General features: G+C 44.3%; 1 protein-coding gene across 1 annotated transcript in view; it reads right to left on the bottom strand.

The window, feature by feature from the left end:
* Positions 1-21907, bottom strand: part of LOC123729260 (serine/threonine-protein kinase D2) — a 54479-nt gene that overhangs the window by 19199 nt on the left and 13373 nt on the right. The gene's annotated exons all lie outside the window — the stretch shown is intronic.

Genomic DNA, 21907 nt, shown 5'->3' with positions numbered 1-21907 from the left:
CGCACATACACACCTGGCAACTGGGTGGTGAGTTAGGGGGAAGGGGGGTAATTAACCGTTTCCTGTTGTGTGTGTGGCTCTCACACACACTCACTATTCTGAGATAACCATGCTGGTCACATGGCAAACACATACACACATACAGTGTGCTCCAAAATAATTGACACCCTTGATAAAGATGAGCAATAATGACTATATTAAATAAATAATTCAAATAATGTGCTATATCGTATGACTAATGTTTTCAAATGACTTTGTGCCCAATAGAATTTAATGGTAAATAATGCATTGTGTCATTTTGGAGTCATTTTTAGTGTAAATAAGAATAGAATATGTTTCTATACACTTTACATTCATGTGGATACTACAATAATTACGGACAATCCTGAATGAATCGTGAACAACGATGAGTGAGAACGTTTCAGAGGGTCAAAGATCATATCTCCAAGACACGCCAACCTCCCTGGTCAGTGGTAACGGTGAGAGGTTAGCATGTCTTAGGGCTATGTCAATCATTTCAGACCTCGCTGTATATAATCCCCAAAAATATTTCAGGTATCAAGCGGTTAAAACGTATTGGCAGAGAGTTTCGAAAAAGATACATTCTAAATGGTGCAAAATGAAAGTATCTCAGTGAGCAGCGGTCAAACCAAAACCACAGCTGACTGTGCTATATACAGAGAGTTCCAGAACCGAGTGGATCTGCAGGGGTACGAGGTCATGGTGGTAGCTATTTGCTGTACATATAGCTAGGGGTAAAGTGACGAGGCAACGGGACAGATAATAGACAACTCCACATCATACGGGGATGGGCAGGGACGCTCTGTATGTAACAGACAGAACACATAGAAAAAGCCACAGGGGTAACACTATACCCCTGTCTCACACACACACACACGTACACACACACACGCGCACGACTTCCAAAAGTGCCCTGGCAGTTATGAATGCGTCAGTCAATACCACCTAAGCGAGGCTAGTGGTTTGTATGGACAGCCCTGTGCTCCTGAATAGTTAATACAGTCTGGTTTGGGTCGGCAGCGCTATACATGTTACAGGGCACGGGTCAACATAGCTGGGACATGACCACTTCATCCAGCACCACAAGAATCCCCAGGGTCATGTATAAAACAGTTGGCACGCACAGTATATTGGCCTATGAAATAGGATTGCTTGAAGGTGGCATAAAATGCAGCATGCTGGTAATGTTACTAAGGGAGTTGGTGTATCTGGGTCATCTAGAACAGCGAGGTGGTGACCTCTCCCATATGGGGCATGGCACAGGTACGTTCAACTTCTTTACTAGGCGTGTCAAAGGGATGATGGGGTTGTGGGATAGCGTTACTCGTTTACTAGGAGAGAAGGCCTGCATGCTGGGACGTACATACTGTAACATTAGAGCACTGGAGCTGGTCAAGAGAAAGCGGGGCCGATCTCTCGCTCGCCCCCTACCACCTCACCCAGAGGGCCCGCCGTTGTCGACTTCCAGACTGGCGAGAAGAATATCAAATAAACCCTATCAACTTCTGGAAGCACTCGTGACTCGAATGATGCAATTCCATATTCCACACGATGAAATGAGCATGAAATTCAAAAGAACAATTCTCCATGTCGTTTTACAATATACCGTATTGACCTCAGTAACAATTAAACGTTTCATTTGGGAGGTCTTTCATGTGTTACGTGTCACGCCTCGACAACCAGACACAAACAAATGCACGTGGCATATAATCACGCACGCCTCTCCATTAGTTGCATGAAATTGCGTAAACTCCAGACACATCACGGTGTGTGTTGGGGTTAGCACATCGCAGCCTAACCCCTACTGTACACCCTCGATCAATTTCACTCCCTCAGTTTTGGGACATTTGTGCATATGGCAGAGGCGCCCTTAAAAAACGCGTATAAACATGCAAATGGAGGGCTGGAGAGAGAGGGGAAGGGACTGGTTTGGTATTCAGCATCTGTCTCTCTCCTTCTCTGTTCCACCCCCATCTCTCTCTCCCTCTCCTGTTGTTTTTTTCCCCCTGGTTGTTCCCATGATTCCACCCTACAGCCCATCTGGCCAGACCCTACACACTAACAGGAAGAGGGAAGCGGAAGGGGGAGAAGATAGGGAACTTGTTTTTTCTTCCCGTTATCAAAGACCAGAATTAGCAACTTTGTTGGGGGGGAGGACCAAAATGTTGACAGCGGTTGCAAAATAGTTGGAAAGAGATTCTTGACGTGCCGATTCCATGCCACATGGTTTACGAACTGATACGCAAAACAACGTTTGATTCAGAACTGAGGGGGGGGGGGGGGTTCAATTTAAATGATTATACACATTTCTTGCCACAAACAGATGCAACGATCTGAGCTCTGCAGATTTTGCTACGAAGAGACAGAATCATTAGATCACTTATTCTGGTATTGCCCCTACAGTATGTAGCTTGTTTCTGGTCACAGGTTCAGGAATGGCTGAAAAATCACATTTAGCTCAAATTAACCCAATAAATAGCACTGTTGGGAGATTTGGAAAGCCATAGTCAACCAACCAACAGTAATATAAGTATATACAGTACCAGTCAAAAGTTTGGACACACTTACTCATTCAAGGGGTTTTTCTTTATTTTCTACATTGTAGAATAATAGTGAAGACATCAAAACTATGAAATGACACATATTGAATCATGGAGTAATGAAAAAAAGTGTTAAAAAAAAATCTAAATATATTTTATGTTTGAGATTCTTCAAAGTAGCCACCCTTTGTCTTGATGACAGATTACTTTATTCATGCAATGTAACTACTGTGAGATAAAATAATAATAATAATAATAATAATAATAATGCCATGTATGTAAAATGTCTACATATAACAACAAAAGAAAAAGCTGTAAAAACAACACTACACACTCTCGCCTGTACACACTGTACACACTCCCACAGTCCCTCTGTTTCCGTCTCTGCTGCTCACCAAACACACCCTCTTTCTTTCTCCCAGTGGGGAATCAATAACATCACATCTGAGGGAGGCCAAGAGCTTTGCTTGTCTCCCTGCCAAACAATACAACACTGTTAGCCCACCACACCCAGCTGGGTCATGTTACTACTGCTGCTGAACAGGAGTCAACAACACAGACCCACTCCAGACCAGGCCTGTCCCAATACCCAGAACCGCCCCCATCCTTACTGCTCCCACACTAACCTTCCAACTCTGTTAGTCAACATCACGCCCAGACCTGCTATAGGGCCAGACCAGAACTCTGTCACCACAGACCTACTCAAGGTTATAATGTCCATCTCCCCCAAACCAAACCACAGTGGTGGGCCCTAATCACAACACACTGTCACACTATCCCAGTACACCACACCCTGCCATGCTGCTGCTGCAGACACACCACTCCGCAACCACTGCCTTCCCACCCGAAGACAGACCCCAGTCGATCCACACTAAGCGCCCTGCTAGGCGTCCTAGGGCAATTACTGTGCTTCTACTGAGGCAAACATAGATGTTCAGCAGCTTCCAATGCTCTCAGCACTGCCTCCTCCTCACACTCTAGCGCTGCTAGCCTCCTGGCCTCGTTACGGATGATAATAATATTATTAGCCTGGCTGCCAGCGTCTTTAGCCAATTTGGTTAGGCCAAAGTAAACCAAGGCAACAATGTAGTATTGTTTAATGCATTAACAGTTTGACACCTCGGCTAGATGACATAACCAAACCTCCCTTTTCATTGGCCTTGCTCTTCTACTTTTAAGTGGAGCGACTTGTGCTGTGGGTAACAAGACATTCTCTCTTTCCCAGTATCTGGGTTAGCATAGCGTATGGGCAGCATAGTATACTGAGCTTCTAAGCAGTCTATATCTAAATGCATGTAGGCTATGTGAGTATTTATTTGCACAGGCGTGTTTGTGCAGTATGTATTCAGACAATGGGAGCGGGTGCAATCATATCTGCTGGCAGATTGAGTTAGTCCGTTTGCCTGGAGACAGGGCTGCGTCTCTAGCCAGCGTCTTTGTGTTGCCAAGGATCAGGTTTCCCGCCTGCTCCTCCTCGGGCCAATGCCTTCATTATGACTGACTGATCAATTATGGAGGCCCTCCTCTCCCCCCATTCCCTCTCTCTATCCTGCCATATTCCTCCTTTGTTTTTCCTCCCCCTTCCTACTCTCTCTCTCGACTCCCCTCTTTCCTGGCTCCTCCACTCTCTCAATTCTGCCTCCTCTCTCTCTCCTCCCTGCTCTTTCCATCCCCGTCATCCACTGCTTTAGAATGAGCTACCCAGAGTGCTCAGAGTAAGAGTTGCCCAGCCCAAGGTAAAACACCAGACATACCTCCAACCCGTCAGGACAGCAGGGCTTTAAAAATCTTTCTAACCACTCATTCTAACCCCAGTCAATCTCGATGAAGTACCTCAGGTTGTCGCTAATAAGCAATGATGCCATTGCCACGTTTGTCATCTCCAGCCGTCTGACCTCTTCCTGCCCCGTCGTTCAGAAGTCCAACAAACATGGGGGAAAATGTGTCCACCAGTGAGATGGGTTCATTCCCTCTATTAGCAGATGAAGTCATGTTGCTGTTGGCTGTGACTGAGGGGAGGGAGTTCTGGCTGGACTGGCTAGTGGTTGGAGGGGCTCTGCTGCTCCTGGGTTTGATGTTAGATGATCAAATTCTCCAGGATTTCTGGGGGTGGGCTATTCATTGTAGCCTGGGTACTAGTCTGTTTCTGCTCTTTTGCCAACGCCATATGGATTTGTCATGCTTGACAACGACAATGGAGTACGCAAAAAGCACAAACAGATCGCGAACAAGAGAAGGGCTTACCACGAAAACTTCCAAAAGTACTAATTTGAGGTAGAAAGGAGTTGGAGCACTCGACAACAAAAAGCTGAGATTGATTGAAGTGAGATCAAATAAATACATTTTGACAGGATCCTTTCTCTCTCATTCTATTCTCACTGACTGGACTATGTTTTGAGTCACACAAAGAGTAGAAGGGAGAGAGATGAGCCTATAGCAGTCCCTATAGCAGCCAGCCCTCATCAGAAAATGTCCAACAGACTGCACACTGTCCCTTTCTACAAGTGTCCACCATGTTGTCAATAACAACTACACTCAGCAAAAAAAAGAAACATCCCTTTTTCAGGACCCTGTCTTTCAAAGATAATTCATAAAAATCCAAATAACTTCACAGATCTTCATTGTAAAGGGTTTAAAGACTGTTTCCCGTGCTTGTTCAATGAACCATAAACAATTAATGAACATGCACCTGTGGAACGGTCGTTAAGACACTAACAGCTTAGGCAATTAAGGTCACAGTTATGAAAATGCAGGACACTAAAGAAGCCTTTCTACTGACTCTGAAAAACACAAACAGAAAGATGCCCAGGGTCCCTGCTCATCTGTGTGAATGTGCCTTAGGCATGCTGCAAGGAGGCATGAGGACTGCAGATGTGGCCAGGGCAATAAATTGCAATGTCCGTACAGTGAGATGCCTAAGACAGCGCTACAGGGAGAAAGGACGGACAGCTGATTGTCCTCGCAGTGGCAGACCACATGTAACAACACCTGCACAGGATCGGTACACCCAAACATCACACCTGCGGGACAGGTACAGGATGGCAACAACAACTGCCCGAGTTACACCAGGAACACACAATCCCTCCATCAGTGCTCAGACTGTCCACAATAGGCTGAGAGAGGCTGGACTGGGGGCTTGTAGGCCTGTTGTAAGGCAGGTCCTCACCAGACATCACCGGCAACAACGTCGCCTATGGGCACAAACCCACCGTCGCTGGACCAGACAGGACTGGCAAAGTCTTCACTGACAAGTCGTGGTTTTGTCTCACCAGGGGTGATGGTCGGATTCGCGTTTCTTGTCGAAGGAATGAGCGTTACACCTAGGCCTGTACACTGGAGCGGGATCGATTTGGAGGTGGAGGGTCCGTCATGGTCTGGGGCAGTGTGTCACGGCATCATCGGACTGAGCTTGTTGTCATTGCAGGCAATCTCAACGCTGTGCATTACAGGGAAGACATCCATCTCCCTCATGTGGTACCCTTCCTGCACGCTCAGCCTGACATGACCCTCCAGTATGACAATGCCACTAGCCATACTGCTCGTTCTGTGCATGATTTCCTGCAAGACAGGAATGTCAGTGTTCTGCCATGGCCAACGAAGAGCCCGGATCTCACGTCTGGGACCTGTTGGATCGGAGGGTGAAGGCCATTCCCCCCAGAAATGTCCAGGAACTTGCAGGTGCCTTGGTGGAAGAGTGGGGTAACATCTCACAGCAAGAACTGGCAAATCTGGTGCAGGCCATGAGGAGGAGATGCACTGCAGTACTTAATGCAGCTGGTGGCCACACCAGATACTGACTGTTACTTTTGATTTTGACCCCACCCCCTTTGTTCAGGGACACATTATTCCATTTCTGAGAGGCCACATGTCTGTGGAACTTGTTCAGTTTATGTCTCAGTTGTTGAATCTTGTTATGTTCATACAAATATTTACACATGTTAAGTTTGCTGAAAATAAATGCAGTTGACAGTGAGAGGATGTTTCTTTTTTTGCTGAGTTTAGAATCTTTATCTTGAGCAGAGGGTAGATTGTCCAAACACCAATAATGAAAATAAACACACATCAAAAATATAAAAACATCAGCACTCAAAACAAATCATAACGAAGTCAAGAGTAGACACACACACACACACACACACACACACACACACACACACACACACACACACACACACACACACACACACACACACACACACACACACACACACACACACACTGTACAAACAAATGAATAGGCTGGGTGTCATGGAGAAGTCTCTTTGATTTTAAAATGGGAGCTCAGAGAACAATATATTCTATTCAGACACAATGACGTCATGCTTCATAAGCAGCCCGCTCCACATCGCTGCTCTCTGTCTGTTTGTTTGTTTGTTTGTTTATTTCCTTCCTTGTTTCTTTTAACAGTGCTATCACCTGACCTCCTGGTCATCTGTTGTGATCCAGGCTGTATTCAGTAGACTCTGGCAGAGAGCTCTTTGTCCTGATTCTGACCTGACATATTTTCTCTCCATCTCTTTCTCTTCTCTCTTGAGGCTAAGGGTTTGATTAGATTCAATCCGTGTTATCGCTCGATTGAAATGAAAAGGTAATTTCCGATTGAGCCGACTGTGCAGTTTTTACAGTGAATGCAAACTCTGCTAATGCGGGAACATATACATTTAAATGTCAATTGAGCTTCAACGAGCTACGGATTTAATCAAACCCTAAATCGTTTCACTTTCGCACCTGTCCTGGATTGACCAGACATATCACGGCCATGTGATCATATGGTAGAACAGGATAGGATGGAATTGTGTTGGAAAACAACAGAGAAACGAGGTATGTATTTACTATAGTGTTTCTGTTTTATTATCTTTGACATAGAAGTGGAGGCTTTCTCCTTGAGGAAACCTACTGGAGAAATGCTAAAAGGGCATATTTTCCAGAGCTTCTTCTCTTTTCTATAACCTGTAGGGAACACAGTATATTGTCTATACTTGGCATGTACTGTAGGTTTCTCACATATGGGTGGCAATAATTGGGATATGGGGGAGGGGAATGCGCAGGGTATACCCAAATTAAATACTATAGTATTTCCTACAGTTTAAAAAAGTGTAGCGTTTTTGCAAACATTACTGTAGTATTTGCTTTATCTTGGCCAGGTCGCAGTTGTAAATGAGAACTTGTTCTCAACTTGCCTACCTGGTTAAATAAAGGTGATATAAATAAATACAAATAAATAAATAAAAAAATTCTATAGTAAACTGTAGTATTTTTTCATGTGGGTTCACTCAGTAAAACACAAAGCCGTAACAGGAAACAACAACATCATGCAAGGCAAAACCCCAACTCCCCGACATTATTAAAGTTGTATCCCTGAGAGGGAACAGACATGTGAGTGTTTTTATGGTGGCCTCTCCTAGGAAAAACTCTAATTTAGAGCACTCATAGCATTCTCCAGTGCTTACACCATGGCCTCACAGCAACAGAAAGGACTGTGTTTATGACCTCACAGACAGATAGAGAGGGACTTTGTCTATGACATCACAGACAGAGAGAAAGCAAGAGAGAGAGGGACTGTCTTTGGCATGGTTCCCCAACTGGCGGCCCACGCGCCGAATTTGGCTCGCAGGTGGTTTTATTTGGCCCCCAAAATTTTCTGATCAAATTATTATTATTCTTTTTTTACTGAATTTTCTTTTTTGGACATAAAAGACCTAAAAACACCAGGAAATCAGCTCCAAGTGGTTTTAATTTTGGAAATCTGTTCCAAAGTATTCCCACGCATAATAGAGAGGCATACAGAGGAACTCTGGAACTCTGTCAGAGTCCCCCGATTGCTCAGTTTGGCCGGGCGGCCAGATCTAGGAAGAGTCTTGGTGGTTCCAAACTTCTTCCATTTAAGAATGGAGGCCACTGTGTTCTTGGGGACCTTCAATGCTGCAGACATTTTTTGGTAGCCTTCCCCAGATCTGTGCCTCGACACAATCGTGTCTCGGAGCTCTACGGACAATTCCTTCGACCTCATGGCTTGGTTTTTACTCTGACATGTACTGTCAACTGTGGGACCTTATATAGACAGGTGTGTGCCTTTCCAAATCATGTCCAATCAATTGAATCTACCAAAGGTGGACTCCAATCAAGTTGTAGAAACATCTCAAGAATGATCAATGGAAACAGTATGCACCTGAGCTTAATTTCGAGTCTCATAGCAAAGAGTCTGAATAGTTATGTAAATAAGGTATTTCCGTTTTTTATTTGTAATACATTTTCAAAAAAACTGTTTTTGCTTTGTCGTTATGGAGTATATTGTGAATATCAATGAGGATTTTTTATTTATTTAATCAATTTTTGAACAAGGCTGTAACGTAACAAAATGTGGAAAAGGGGAAGGGGTCTGAATACTTTCCGAATGCACTGTATGCCAATTAGGAATGATTGGGATGATTAGGTGGCCATGATGGAAGTTGGCAAGGATGGAAATTTAGCTATGACACATGGGTGAACACCCCTACTCTTACAATAAGTGCCATGGGATTTTGAATGAGCACAGAGTCAGGAATCCTGTTTTAATGTCCCATTCGAAAGACGGCACCCTACGCAGGGCAATGTCCGCCAAATGTAATCAAAAAATATATACATTTATCTTTCGTCTCTCTGTGTTTCAGAATTTTCCTTCAATTTGCAAGAGGATGAATGTATCTCGCAGGAGAAAGCATCTGAGCAAGCGAAACAGCGCCCCCTCTATCTCTCCACATGTTGGCCATCTAGCTGATGCTGTCTGGTTCAAACAAATATGGCATTGTCAACATGTTTTCTACTTGCTCGAAACGCACATGCATACACACACACACTCACACACACACACGCACAGAAATCAGAACCATGGACAGCCACATCATACTTAGTTTATGTTGATTGGACTAAATTGTTTTTGGCATCTTTTACTTGTCACTGTATTAGACTAAGCAGAGGTGATTTGATGATGTTGAAGTTGAAATGGTGTTGGAATAGTGGAGGCAGCTCCTGTTTTCTTTGTGACTTGTGGTAACTCTCTGTGGTTCTAAATCAATAGTTGTTTAGTGGTACGAAAATGTTGGAAACATTAACTTGCTTGACCATGCTGTAGGTCATGTAACTGTCTGTTACTGTACATGCAAAATGCTTTGTGGACTTCACTGGACAGAGGTTGCTATCCGGTTTTGTGATAAAACAAAGGTGTGGTTAAATGTATTCTTCCACTGTCTTCTTATTGTCTCGGCATTAGGCCTGTATATTACAGTCGCAAGGCATATGAACTAACAGGTTATAGAGCAAACAACTCGATTATCGCAACAACACATAGGTTGTAATATGGCTTTTTGGGGGGGGACACTTGGTTTCCTCCGCGATATTACCCATGCACTGCTACTGCAAATATTATATCTGTTTGGGCTTCTTGCGGTCAATTTTCAGTCTAAAAATATTACATTTTATTTTATTTTCCAACTAGGAATTGCATCTCGGGGACTCAGGCTTCTTTCTAGAGCTCCGACTTTCCGACCTGAAAATCACTGACGTCATGAATTGACCTCGTATTTTTCCGAGTTCCGAGTTGTCTTGAAAGCACCATAAAACCACATTTTGATCCAGGATGGATGTGACGTCAGAGATGAGGTGCACACTGTTGACCACGCCCCTTGACTCTGAGAAGCTCCACCGTGACATGTATCAGGCACACCCATCACATTAGCGGTGGTGAGATAAGAGACATTATGTCAGACTAATTTGCAATTGACTGTCATATAGCCCCACATTAAAAGTATGTGATGGTGAGTTGAAAAGACAATCAGAAATACTGTTTTGCAATTGACTGCCATATCTCCCCCCCCCCAAAAAAAAAAGAAAGAAAGAAAGAGAGAGAGAGAAAGAGAGAGAGAGAAAGAGAGAGAGAGAAAGAGAGAGAGCAAGAGAGAGAGAGAAAGAGAGAAAGAGAGAGAGAGAGAGAGAGGGGGGGGGGAACTGTGTCTATGACCTCACAGAGAGAGGAGGACAGGGTTTTGTGACCTCACAAAGAGAGGAGGACAGGGTTTTGTGACCTCACAGAGAGAGGAGGACAGGGTTTTGTGACCTCACAGAGAGAGGAGGACAGGGTTTTGTGACCTCACAGAGAGAGGAGAAGTGTTTGAGCAGTGGAGAAGTGGCGACAGCAGCAAATCACACAGGGGGAAGTGTTTCATCACCAGAGATAAGCCAGGCAGAAATTCAGATGGGCCACCAGAACAATGTCGGATTGTTCCCTGTGTAAGATCCATCCACTATGTACCGTGTACCACTCCAGTCATTCTGACAGCCATTAGATCGCCAAAATGATGACATTTTCACACATAATCTATGATAGCAGGGACACAGAAAGACCGCTTTTATCCTCCCTCTACCTAAATACTATGCAACTATCCAAAAAGTCGCTTTTATCAATAACATAACTCATGCCTTGTGAACAGGCGCCTCAGTACAATATTTCAATAACCATACATGACTTTACAACAGAGTCAGAAACAGAAGAGTTCTCACGATAGGTTTGTCCTCCTGTTCTTCTAAAGGTAAGCGGAACATACATCCTCCTCAAACAACAGCCATTGTTTAGACAGCCATGTCTCGTTTTTCAGCTGAACACACGGTACAGTATAGAGCACCAATGCCAAACCCCATCACTGGGAGTGTGAGTATCTCCAGACAGGGCGTGGAAAGTCCTCCATAGTGGGAAAGTCCTGTGGGGAGTTGGGACCATCCCTGTTCAGGGACATGTTTAGAACGGGGCCTAACAGAGGACATGAAAGAGAAGCATGCTGCCACTGAAACAGGGACAGGTGTTTAATGAGGCGTTGCCGCGGCGACTCGGGTGTAAAAGACGTCAGCGTGCAGCCTCATTAGCACCTGACAACAGCTTGGCTCGTCGCTGGAATTTCTCCTTTCTCATTTTGGGTTAGCGGGGCATGAGCTATTCTTAACCCCGTGAGGTCACTGTGACGGAGGGATGAAACAGACGACAGGAATGTCTTCTATTCCTGTCCTCCCTTTGCCCCCGAATCAGCACCAGCAGGGTAAGAGTGACAGCACAGTGACGTCAGAGTTTATAGAGAGAGAATGATAGATACAGTTGAAGTCGGAAGTTTACATACACCTTAGCCAAATACATTTAAACTCCGTTTTTCACAATTTCTGACATTTAATCCTAGTAAAAATTCCCTGTTTTAGGTCAGTTAGGATCACCACTTTATTTTAAGAATGTAAAATGTCAGAATAATAGTAGAGAGAATATCTATTTCAGCTTTTATTTCCTTCATCACATTCACAGAAGTTTACATACACTCAATTAGTATTTGGTAGCATTGCCTTTAAATTGTTTAACTTGGGTCTAACGTTTCGGGTAGCCTTCCACAAGCTTCCCACAATAAGTTGGGTGAATTTTGGCCCATTCCTCCTGACAGACCTGGTGTAACTGAATCAGGTTTGTAGGCCTCCTTGCTCCCACACGCTTTTTCAGTTCTGCCCACAAATGTTCTATAGGATTGAGGTCAGGGCTTTGTGATGGCCACTCCAATACCTTGACTTTGTTGTTCTTAATCCATTTTGCCACAACTTTGGAAGTATGCTTGGGGTCATTGTCCATTTGGAAGACCCATTTGCAACCAAGCTTTAATTTCCTGACTGATGTCTTGAGATGTTGCTTCAATATATCCACATAATTTTCCATCCTCATGATGCCATCTATTTTGTGAAGTGCACCAGTCCCTCCTGCAGCAAAGCACCCCCACAGCATGATGCTGCCACCCCCGTGCTTCACGGTTGGGATGGTGTTCTTCGGCTTGCAAGCATCCCCCTTTTTCCTCCAAACATAATGATGGTCATTATGGCCAAACAGTTCTATATTTGTTTCATCAGACCAGAAGACATTTCTCCAAAAAGTACGATCTTTGTCCCCATCTGCAGTTGCAAACCGTCGTCTGGCTTTTTTATGGCTGTCTTTCTTCCTTGCTGAGCGGCCTTTCAGGTTATGTCGATATATAGGATTCGTTTTACTGTGGATATAGATACTTTTGTACCTGTTTCCTCCACCATCTTCACAAGGTCTTTTGCTGTTGTTCTGGGATTGATTTGCAGTTTTCGCACCAAAGTACGTTCATCTCTAGGGGACAGAACGTGTCTCCTTCCTGAGCGGTATGACGGCTGCGTGGTCCCATGGTGTTTATACTTGTGTACTATTGTTTGTACAGATGAACGTGGTACCTTCAGGTGTTTGGAAATTGCTCCCAAGGATGAACCAGACTTGTGGAGGTCTACAAATGTTTTTCTGAGGTCTTGACTGATTTCTTTTGATTTTCCCATGATGTCAAGCAAAGAGGCACTGAGTTTGAAGGTAGGCCTTGAAATACATCCACGGGTACACCTCCAATTGACTCAAATCATGTCAATTAGCCTATCAGAAGCTTCTAAAGCCATGACATAATTTTCTGGAATTTTCCAAGCTGTTTAAAGGCACAGTCAACTTAGTGTATGTAAACTTCTGACCCACTGGAATTGTGATACAATGAATGATAAGTGAAATAATCTGTCTGTAAACAATTGTTTGAAAACTTACTTGTGTCATGCACAAAGTAGATGTCCTAACCGACTTGCCAAAACTATAGTTTGTTGAAAAGAAATTTGTGGAATGGTTGAAAAACAAGTTTTAATGACTCCAACCTAAGTGTATGTAAACCGATTTCAACAGTAAATGAAAAACAGAGAGGAGGGTGGTGGTAGGAATATTGCCTATTGTTAATGCCATAAATCCGATGCAGAAGTGTTAGAGTGACAGGTTGTTGCAAACTGGGAGAGGACTGCAGAATCGCTGACATCCAAACCTACTAACTACACCTAGACACAAGGCCCAATACTTTCTGGAAGACAGGAAGTCAGATCGTTCGCTAGAAGAGAGTGTACTGTAGTCTTCCTGTTTGTGTCACAGGCCTGAGTGCAGTATTCCCCTGCGTCCTCACTTTCAGCCTTACGCCACACACACACACACACACACACACACACACACACACACACACACACACACACACACACACACACACACACACACACACACACACACACACACACACACACACACACACACACACACACACACACAGACAGACAGACAGACAGACAGACAGAGGAAGAAACAGGCTCAGGCCTGACTGTTGGCCCAAGTTTCAGAGAGAAACCCTGGAATTGAGCAACAGAGACTACATGTGTAGGATACCAAATGATTCACTACTAGCTTATCATAAAGTTATAGTAATATTAAACCTAAGTATGTGATTTTAACATTTGCCCTCTACATGGCTATAGAAATAGTGCTGTGTAATGCAGTGGAGGCTCCTCCTCCGAGGAAGGAAAGGACCATCCTACTCAGTGAATTTCATAAAAATAAAAATTGTAAAACATTAGTTAAAATTTTAAGATTAAACTATACTAAATATATTCACGTCACCAAATTGATTAAAACACACTATTTTGCAATGAAGGACTACAGTAGCATCAACAGCACTCTTATAGGGTAGCACCATGGTGTAGCCGGAAGACAGCTAGCTTCTGTCCTCCTCTGGGTACATTGACTTCAGTACAAAACCCAGGAGGCTTGTGGTTCTCACCCCCTTCCATAGACTTACACAGTAATTATAACAACTTCTGGAGGACTTCGTCCAACCTATCAGAGCTCATGCAGCATGAACTGACATGTTGTCCACCCAATCAAAGGATCAGAGAATGAATCTAGTACTGAAAGCATAAGCTACAGCTAGCTAGCACTGCAGTGCGTAATGTGTGGTACGTACTTGACTCAAAGCGAGAGAAAGGCAATAGTTTAACAGTTTTGAGCAAATTAATTTGCTCAAAGATTAAGGAGAAGCAGCAGAGAGAGTATATTTCATTTTATTTGTTTACCTTTCACTTAATTAGCTAATGCAGCTAATTTAGTCAAATCAACAACCTGACTCAAACAGAGAGGAATGCTATTTATGTGTTCTTGTTCAGTGAACGCGCCTTTTTTCGCTGACTCGTGGTTAGCGGTGGAAGGAAGTATGAGGCAGTCCTCTGTCTGTACTTCATCATGGAGAGTAGGGCATGGAAAGGCACACAGGTTTACATTCCTGACATGGCTGCTGCATACCAGAACACGCTCTGTAAACCAGCAAGACAGGAGAGGGAGAGGAGTGGAAACACTGATGACACACACACAAGCGTGACAACACAGATACACACAAACACACACACACATTAGAGCGCAAATACAGATATGCCCACATCTAGTACCAATAGTGCCAATCTTGACCAGCAGGGCCAGGATATGGCCCCAATCAGCCTGCTATCTGGATCCAGGGCTATATGACATATTCTAAACAAACCGGAAGAGCCCAAGCTGGGATCATTTTTTTCTCCAGTATACAACAAGGGAATAAAGTCCAGATCCAGATACCTCCTCTAGACCACAGAAAGTGGCAAGCCTAAGAAAACAGGCCTACTTATTCAACAATGGACCAACATATCCAACCTGGACTCAGGGGTAATCGTAACATAGTTACCGTAAATCCGAGACACTACAGTTAGTATGATATGTATTCATTTCTGGACATCCATCATCCATTTTGTATGACACTGTATGTTATGAATTACAATTCGTACGATATTTTACAAATTTCAATCTGTTGTTGCTAACGTTAGCTAGGTGGCTAGGTGGCTAATGCTAATGTTAGCTAGGTGGCTAATATTAGCTAGGCTAGGGGTTAGGATTTGAGGTTAAGGTTAGGAGTTAGGTTAAAGGGTTGAGGGTTACCGTCAGATAGTGCGACCGCACTGTCCTCTGACCACCATTCTATCAATTGAGTGTAACTATACAGCAAATGTTCCTTTCTCTCCCCAGCATTGGCATGATGTGTAATATGTAGCTCTTTAGATTAACTTTAAATAACTGCATAACTTTAACATTATAACCAAACCACTACTTGTCCTTTTAAGTTGCTTCCTCCATTCACAGACCATACTCTTTCGCGGTATGCACCTGCTTAACCTGTTAAGTAAGTATAGTCTTGAGTATGTAAATGTTGCTATATGCAAATTGACAGTATTATCCTCTAACAATTTGCTGGTAAACAAACTATTGAATTCACCTTTTTTTCCCTGTATCATCTGCCATTACCATCCTTCATTCTTACTTTTTTTATTATTCAGCTGTTGTATTTTACCTGCTGTTGTGTGTTTCTCTGATACAAAACACTCTAGAAAACGGTACAAATTCATGAATCTGATATTAGGCTCATCAGATATACCTTCAGATAAATCCATTTGTACTATTGTTCACATTTTGGTCTTACACGGAACCCAAACCGGCTGCGCGCGTGCTCCATTGTTATTTTGTCCCCCTACACCAAACGCGATCACGACACGCAGGTTAAAATATCAAAACAAACTCTGAACCAATGACATTAATTTGGGGCAGGTAAAAAAGCATTAAACATGAATGGCAATTTAGCTAGTTAGCTTGCACTTGCTAGCTAATTTGTCCTATTTAGCTAGCTTGCTGTTGCTAGCTAATTTGTCCTGGGATATAAATACTGAGATGTTATTTTACCTGAAATGCACAAGGTCCTCTACTCCGACAATTAAGCCACACATAAAACGGCCAACCGAATCGTTTCTAGTCATCTCGCCTCTTTTTCATCTTTGAACTTAAATGGTGATTGGCATCTACACTTTCATAGTATTACCACGACAACCAGTAAAACATTTCGTCTTTCAATCACCCATGTGGTTATAACCAATGAGGAGATGGCACGTGGGTACCTGCTTCTATAAACCAATGAGGAGATGGGAAAGGCAGGACTTGCAGCGCAATCTGCGTCAGAAATAGAAAGGACTTCTATTTTAGCCCTTGGCATCGCAGACGCTCGTTTGCGCGGGCGAGCAGTGTGGGTGCAATAATTGAATAACATGGATTTCTAAATGTATTTTGCGACGCTCGCACACGCGACGTGTCCAGTCTTGTCAGCATGTTATTGTGCAATTGTTAAGATTAATCATGGGTCAGGTCTTCTTAGAAGACCATTTCTGTCCAATAACGGACTGGTGCCCCGATTTATAACAGGATAAATTAACCATTTATAGTAATACCTTGACCAATATCCTCTACACACACACACACACACAAGCGTGCACACACACACACACACACACACACATTTTAAATACTTTATTTGAATCCACAAATCCCTTTACAGTTGAGAAGGATTCAATCATTTCAAAGGACATGGATATCTGGGTACTTCTGGATACAGATAGTACCTTCTCCACACAGCAAGGCTGACACAGAGCATTAACGCGCTAGCTGCTTATTCAGGCCTGCAATCTGAAGGCCACATACTGTCAGCCTATGTACATGGCTGAGACTCCTGAATATCAGCACCACAGGCTTGCGCTGATAACCAAAGCTACTAAGGTGTAACACAAGGGGCTGGCATTTCAAATCAAATCAAATCAAATGTATTGGTCACATACACATGGTTAGCAGGTGTTAATGCAAGTGTAGCGAAATGCTTGTGCTTCTAGTTCCGACCATGCAGTAATATCTAACAAGTAATCTACCAATTCCACAACAACTACCTTGTACACACAAGTGTAAAGGAATGCATACAAATATGTACATAAAAATATATAAATGAGTGATGGCCGAACGGCATAGGCAAGATGTAATAGATGGTATGGAGTACAGTATATACATATGAGATGAGTATTGTAGGGTATGAAAACATATAAAGCAGCATTGTTTAAGGTGGCTAGTGATACATTACATCAGGATGGCAAGATGCAGTAGATGGTATAGAGTACAGTATATACATATGAGATGAGTAATGTAGGTTATGTAAACATTATCTAATATAAATAATATAAAGTGGCAAGTGATAAATTGATTACATCAATTTTCCCATTATTAAAGTGGCTTGAGTTGAGTCAGTATGTTGGCAGCAGCCACTCAATGTTAGTGATGGTTGTTTACAGTCTGATGGCCTTGAGATAGAAGCTGGTTCCAGCTTTGATGCACCTGTACTGACCTCGCCTTCTGGATGTTAGCGGGGTGAACAGGCAGTGGCTCGGGTGGTTGCTGTCCTTGATGATCTTTTTGGCCTTCATGTGACATCGGGTGGTGTAGGTGTCCTGGAGGGCAGGTAGTTTGCACCCGGTGATGCGTTGTGCAGTCCTCACTCTCTGGAGAGCCTTCCGGTTATGGGCGGAGCAGCTGCCGTACCAGGCGGTGATACTGCCTGACAGGATGCTCTCGATTGTGCATCTGTAAAAGTTTGTGAGTGTTTTTGGTGACAAGCCGAATTTCTTCAGCCTCCTAAGGTTGAAGCGGCGCTGCTGTGCCTTCTTCACCACACTGTCTGTGTGGGTGGACCATTTCAGTTTGTCTGTGATGTGTACGCCGAGGAACTTAAAACTCTCCACCCTCTCCACTACTGTCCCGTCAATGTAGATAGGGGGCTGCTCCCTCTGATGTTTCCTGAAGTCCATGATCATCTCCTTTGTATTGTTGACTTTGAGTGTGAGGTTATTTTCCTGACACCACACTCCGAGGGCCCTCACCTCCTCCCTGTAGGCCGTCTCGTCATTGTTGGTAATCAAGCCTACCACTGTAGTGTCATCTGCAAACTTGATGATTGAGTTGGATGCGTGCATGGCCACGCAGTCGTGGGTGAACAGGGAGTACAGGAGAGGGCTGAGAACGCACCCTTGTGGGGCCCCAGTGTTGAGGATCAGCGGGGTGGAGATGTTGTTACCTACCCTCACCACCTGGGGGCGGCCCGTCAGGAAGTCCAGGACCCAGTTGCACAGGGCACTTCATGATGACGGAAGTGAGTGCTACAGGGCGGTAGTCATTTAGTTCAGTTACCTTAGCTTTCTTGGGAACAGGAACAATGGTGGGCCTCTTGAAGCATGTGGGAACAGCAGACTGGGATAAGGATTGATTGAATATGTCCGTAAACACACCAGCCAGCTGGTCTGCGCATGCTCTGAGGACGCGGCCGGGGATGCCGTCTGGGCCGGCAGCCTTGCGAGGGTTAACTCGTTTAAATGTTTTACTCACGTTGGCTGCAGTGAAGGAGAGTCCGCAGGTTTTGGTAGCGGGCCGTGTCAGTGGCACTGTATTGTCCTCAAAGCGAGCAAAAATCTTGTTTAGTCTGTCTGGGAGCAAGGCATCGTGATCCTCGACGGGGCTGATTTTTCTTTTGTAGTCCGTGATTGACTGTAGACCCTGCCACATACCTCTCGTGTCTGAGCCGCTGAATTGCGACTCCACTTTGTCTCTGTACTGACGCTTAGCTTGTTTGATTGCCTTGCCGACAATTTCAGTAAATTGTCGGCAAAGGTCTGCTCCATGTAAGAGCTGAAAAAGCAACCCACTTCCAAAATGAGCTCCTCCCTCTGGCCTCCCCCCACAACAACATCTGCCCCCCCCCCCCCCCCCCCCCCCCCCCCCACACACACACAACCTGTACAATCTACACCTCGTACACAGAAACGAGCAGCCCAGTCCTGTGAGGTGTCTCTTATGAAACGGGAGGATTATGCGTAGGAGAGAGGGATAGCTTATACGCTATAAACAAGGGCTGTGTTCATTTCCATGTGTGAGTATACATACATTTAAGTTTGTTTGGTGTGATCGGTGTGTTAGAGGGGGCTGGTCTCGGGTGGGGGCTCGGCGACAAAGCGTCTCATTCTGCTCTGGGGGAGCGGGGAGGTAATATGAGAGCCGTGTCCAGACTGGGGCGGGGGGACCTGGGGATAAAGGAGCTGCGCTCGGCTGCACTGGACTGGGCTTTTGTGGGCCTGCCTCTCCCTCTGCCTGGCCAGGTAAGCCGATAGGAACCTGGCCCTGATCCCCTGGGCCTCGCTCTACACACTCAGAACTGAGCACAGCTTTCTTTATTCACAAGAAAAGGAGGGAGAGGAAAAGAGGGTGATGGAGAGCAAGACCTGAAAGAAAAAGAGAGAAAGCAAAGAAGTCAGGGATATGAGAGAGGAGCAGGTGTACGAAGCATACAGATGTAGGATCTTCATTTGACCAGTTTCTCACAGCAGGAAAATAAACCTGCAGCAACAGGCAATTGTGAATTATTGTGTGGATTATAATTCATGGACATTTTTGTAGGGGTTGATACATTTTTAGTTAGGTCAAATCCAGTCTGACATTTTTAAGTGGAAAGTACAAACTTTAGAAGCCTTTTTAAACCTTCAATACACTACAAGTTTACATTTCCTGCTGTGCAACAACAGGGTGATCAAATGAATATCCTACATCTGTAGAGCAGGAAAAGAGATGGACGAGGAGGAGATTAAGATAGGCAAAATGTAAAAAAGATAGAAAGACCCCCTCTTCTTTTCCCTACAAAAGCCTCCTTCTCCTCCTCCCTCCATCCCCCCTCCACTCATCAGGCCGGGTGTTATAGATGGGACTCTCCAGAGAGATCTCAAAAGAACACTGCACAACATGTGTTTGTTGAACATTCCCAATGCGTGCTGGGAGTGCATGGTCGGATACACACACACACACATCCCTCCCCAACCACACTGGGAACCACAATGGACACATTACTGGGCTGTGAGTCATTCCCTTTTCCTTTATGTAGGCTCCCTCTCCTCCCTCCCTCTGCTTTTGTTCCTCCCCTCCTCCCATAACCCGTTCTGGTTTTTATCCCTCATTCCCATTCTCAGGTCAGGATGGATGGGTTTTCACTGCTAAAGAGAGAAAGAGAAAGAGAGAGAAAGAGAGAGAAAGAGAGAGAGGGTGGAGAGAGAACGGGAGAGAGAGTGTGAGTGAGTGACTGACTGAGTGAGTGAGAGAGAGGGAGGGTGGAGAGAGAACAAGAGAGTGAGTGAGTGAGTGAGTGAGTGAGTGAGTGAGTGAGTGAGTGAGTGAGTGAGTGAGTGAGTGAGTGAGTGAGTGAGTGAGTGAGTGAGTGAGTGAGTGAGTGAGTGAGTGAGTGAGTGAGTGAGTGAGTGAGGAGAGAGAACGAGAGAGTGTGAGTGAGTGAGTGAGTGAGTGAGTGAGTGAGTGAGTGAGTGAGTGAGTGAGTGAGTGAGTGAGTGAGTGAGTGAGTGAGTGAGTGAGTGAGTGAGTGAGTGAGTGACAGAGTGAGTGAGTGAGTGAGTGAGTGAGTGAGTGAGTGAGTGAGTGAGTGAGTGAGTGAGTGAGTGAGTGAGTGACAGAGTGAGTGAGAGACGGGGTGGAGAGAGAGAGAGGGTGGAGAGAGAGGGTGGAGAGAGAACAAGATGGAGAGAGAGATGCAGGCTAGTGCTGCAGCTCCAGTCACATGACTAATGTGAGCGCTCCGCTCTCAACAAACTCCACTCTACAAAGAGTTTGTCTAGACATTTTTACAAGGGACATCAGCGTTCCCTTCTAGTGATGCTCCCAGCATAATACTAGAAACAAATCATTTCATTCTGACTTCATCTCTTTCTCTCTCCCTAACCTCCCGCTTCTCTCTCCCATTTTCTCTCCAGTCTTGTCTTTCCACTGCCAGAGTCCTCTCCTCAGCCCTAATGTAATTTGTTTACCTACTTGAGGTAGCACGGCAGCCTAGCTCCTCTGCTGCCCTCCCACCCCCCATCCCTTCCCCCAGCCAGTCTGGCAGTCCTCTCACCCCCTCAGGCTCAGTCCCAAAACAGCCCCAGGGGGACAAGGGCGACCCCACCCAGCCAGCCCTCACACTGACCCATTGTCGTCAGGCTTACCTAACACGGCCCATTACTAAAACACCATCACTAAACTCTTACACAAAACCCTTCTTGTCATATGGCGGCCATTTTGGTATTGCTTCATGTTGGATTATAATGTGGATATGAAACTACATACCGACTTCTGTAGAATTCATCTTTAAGGTTTCTGTACTTCCTGTGTATTTTTTGGTGTTTTTTTAGGGGGTAGATCAGCTTTAATACTGCAGATAGATTGTAGCTTCCATCAATATAATTGTCTGCATCATTTCCAATCCCCCATATATTTTTTGTAAATATATAGATTTATATTGTATATACACACTTATCTTTTTAAAATATAATTTCCTTTATTATTTTCCCCTAACCTAATTGGAGTAAACTAATGGACAACAACACTTAGGCTTCTACTTCCAGCTTATACATAACTATATACATTTTACAGACACACTATATTTTACAATAGTTATCTTCTGTTTGATTTTAGTCCTGGCCTTCCTCTATTTCTGAAGTCCATCCAGTTTTATTTCTCTTTGACATATATTTTTAACTGTGCTGTTTCACAAAATTTCTGAACC

This window comes from Salmo salar, chromosome 20, assembly GCF_965601325.2.
Source record: "Salmo salar chromosome 20, fSalSal1, whole genome shotgun sequence".
Classification (NCBI taxonomy): domain Eukaryota; kingdom Metazoa; phylum Chordata; class Actinopteri; order Salmoniformes; family Salmonidae; genus Salmo; species Salmo salar.
Note: the sequence above shows the minus strand (reverse complement) of the source record. Positions and strands in the feature narration are given on the sequence as shown.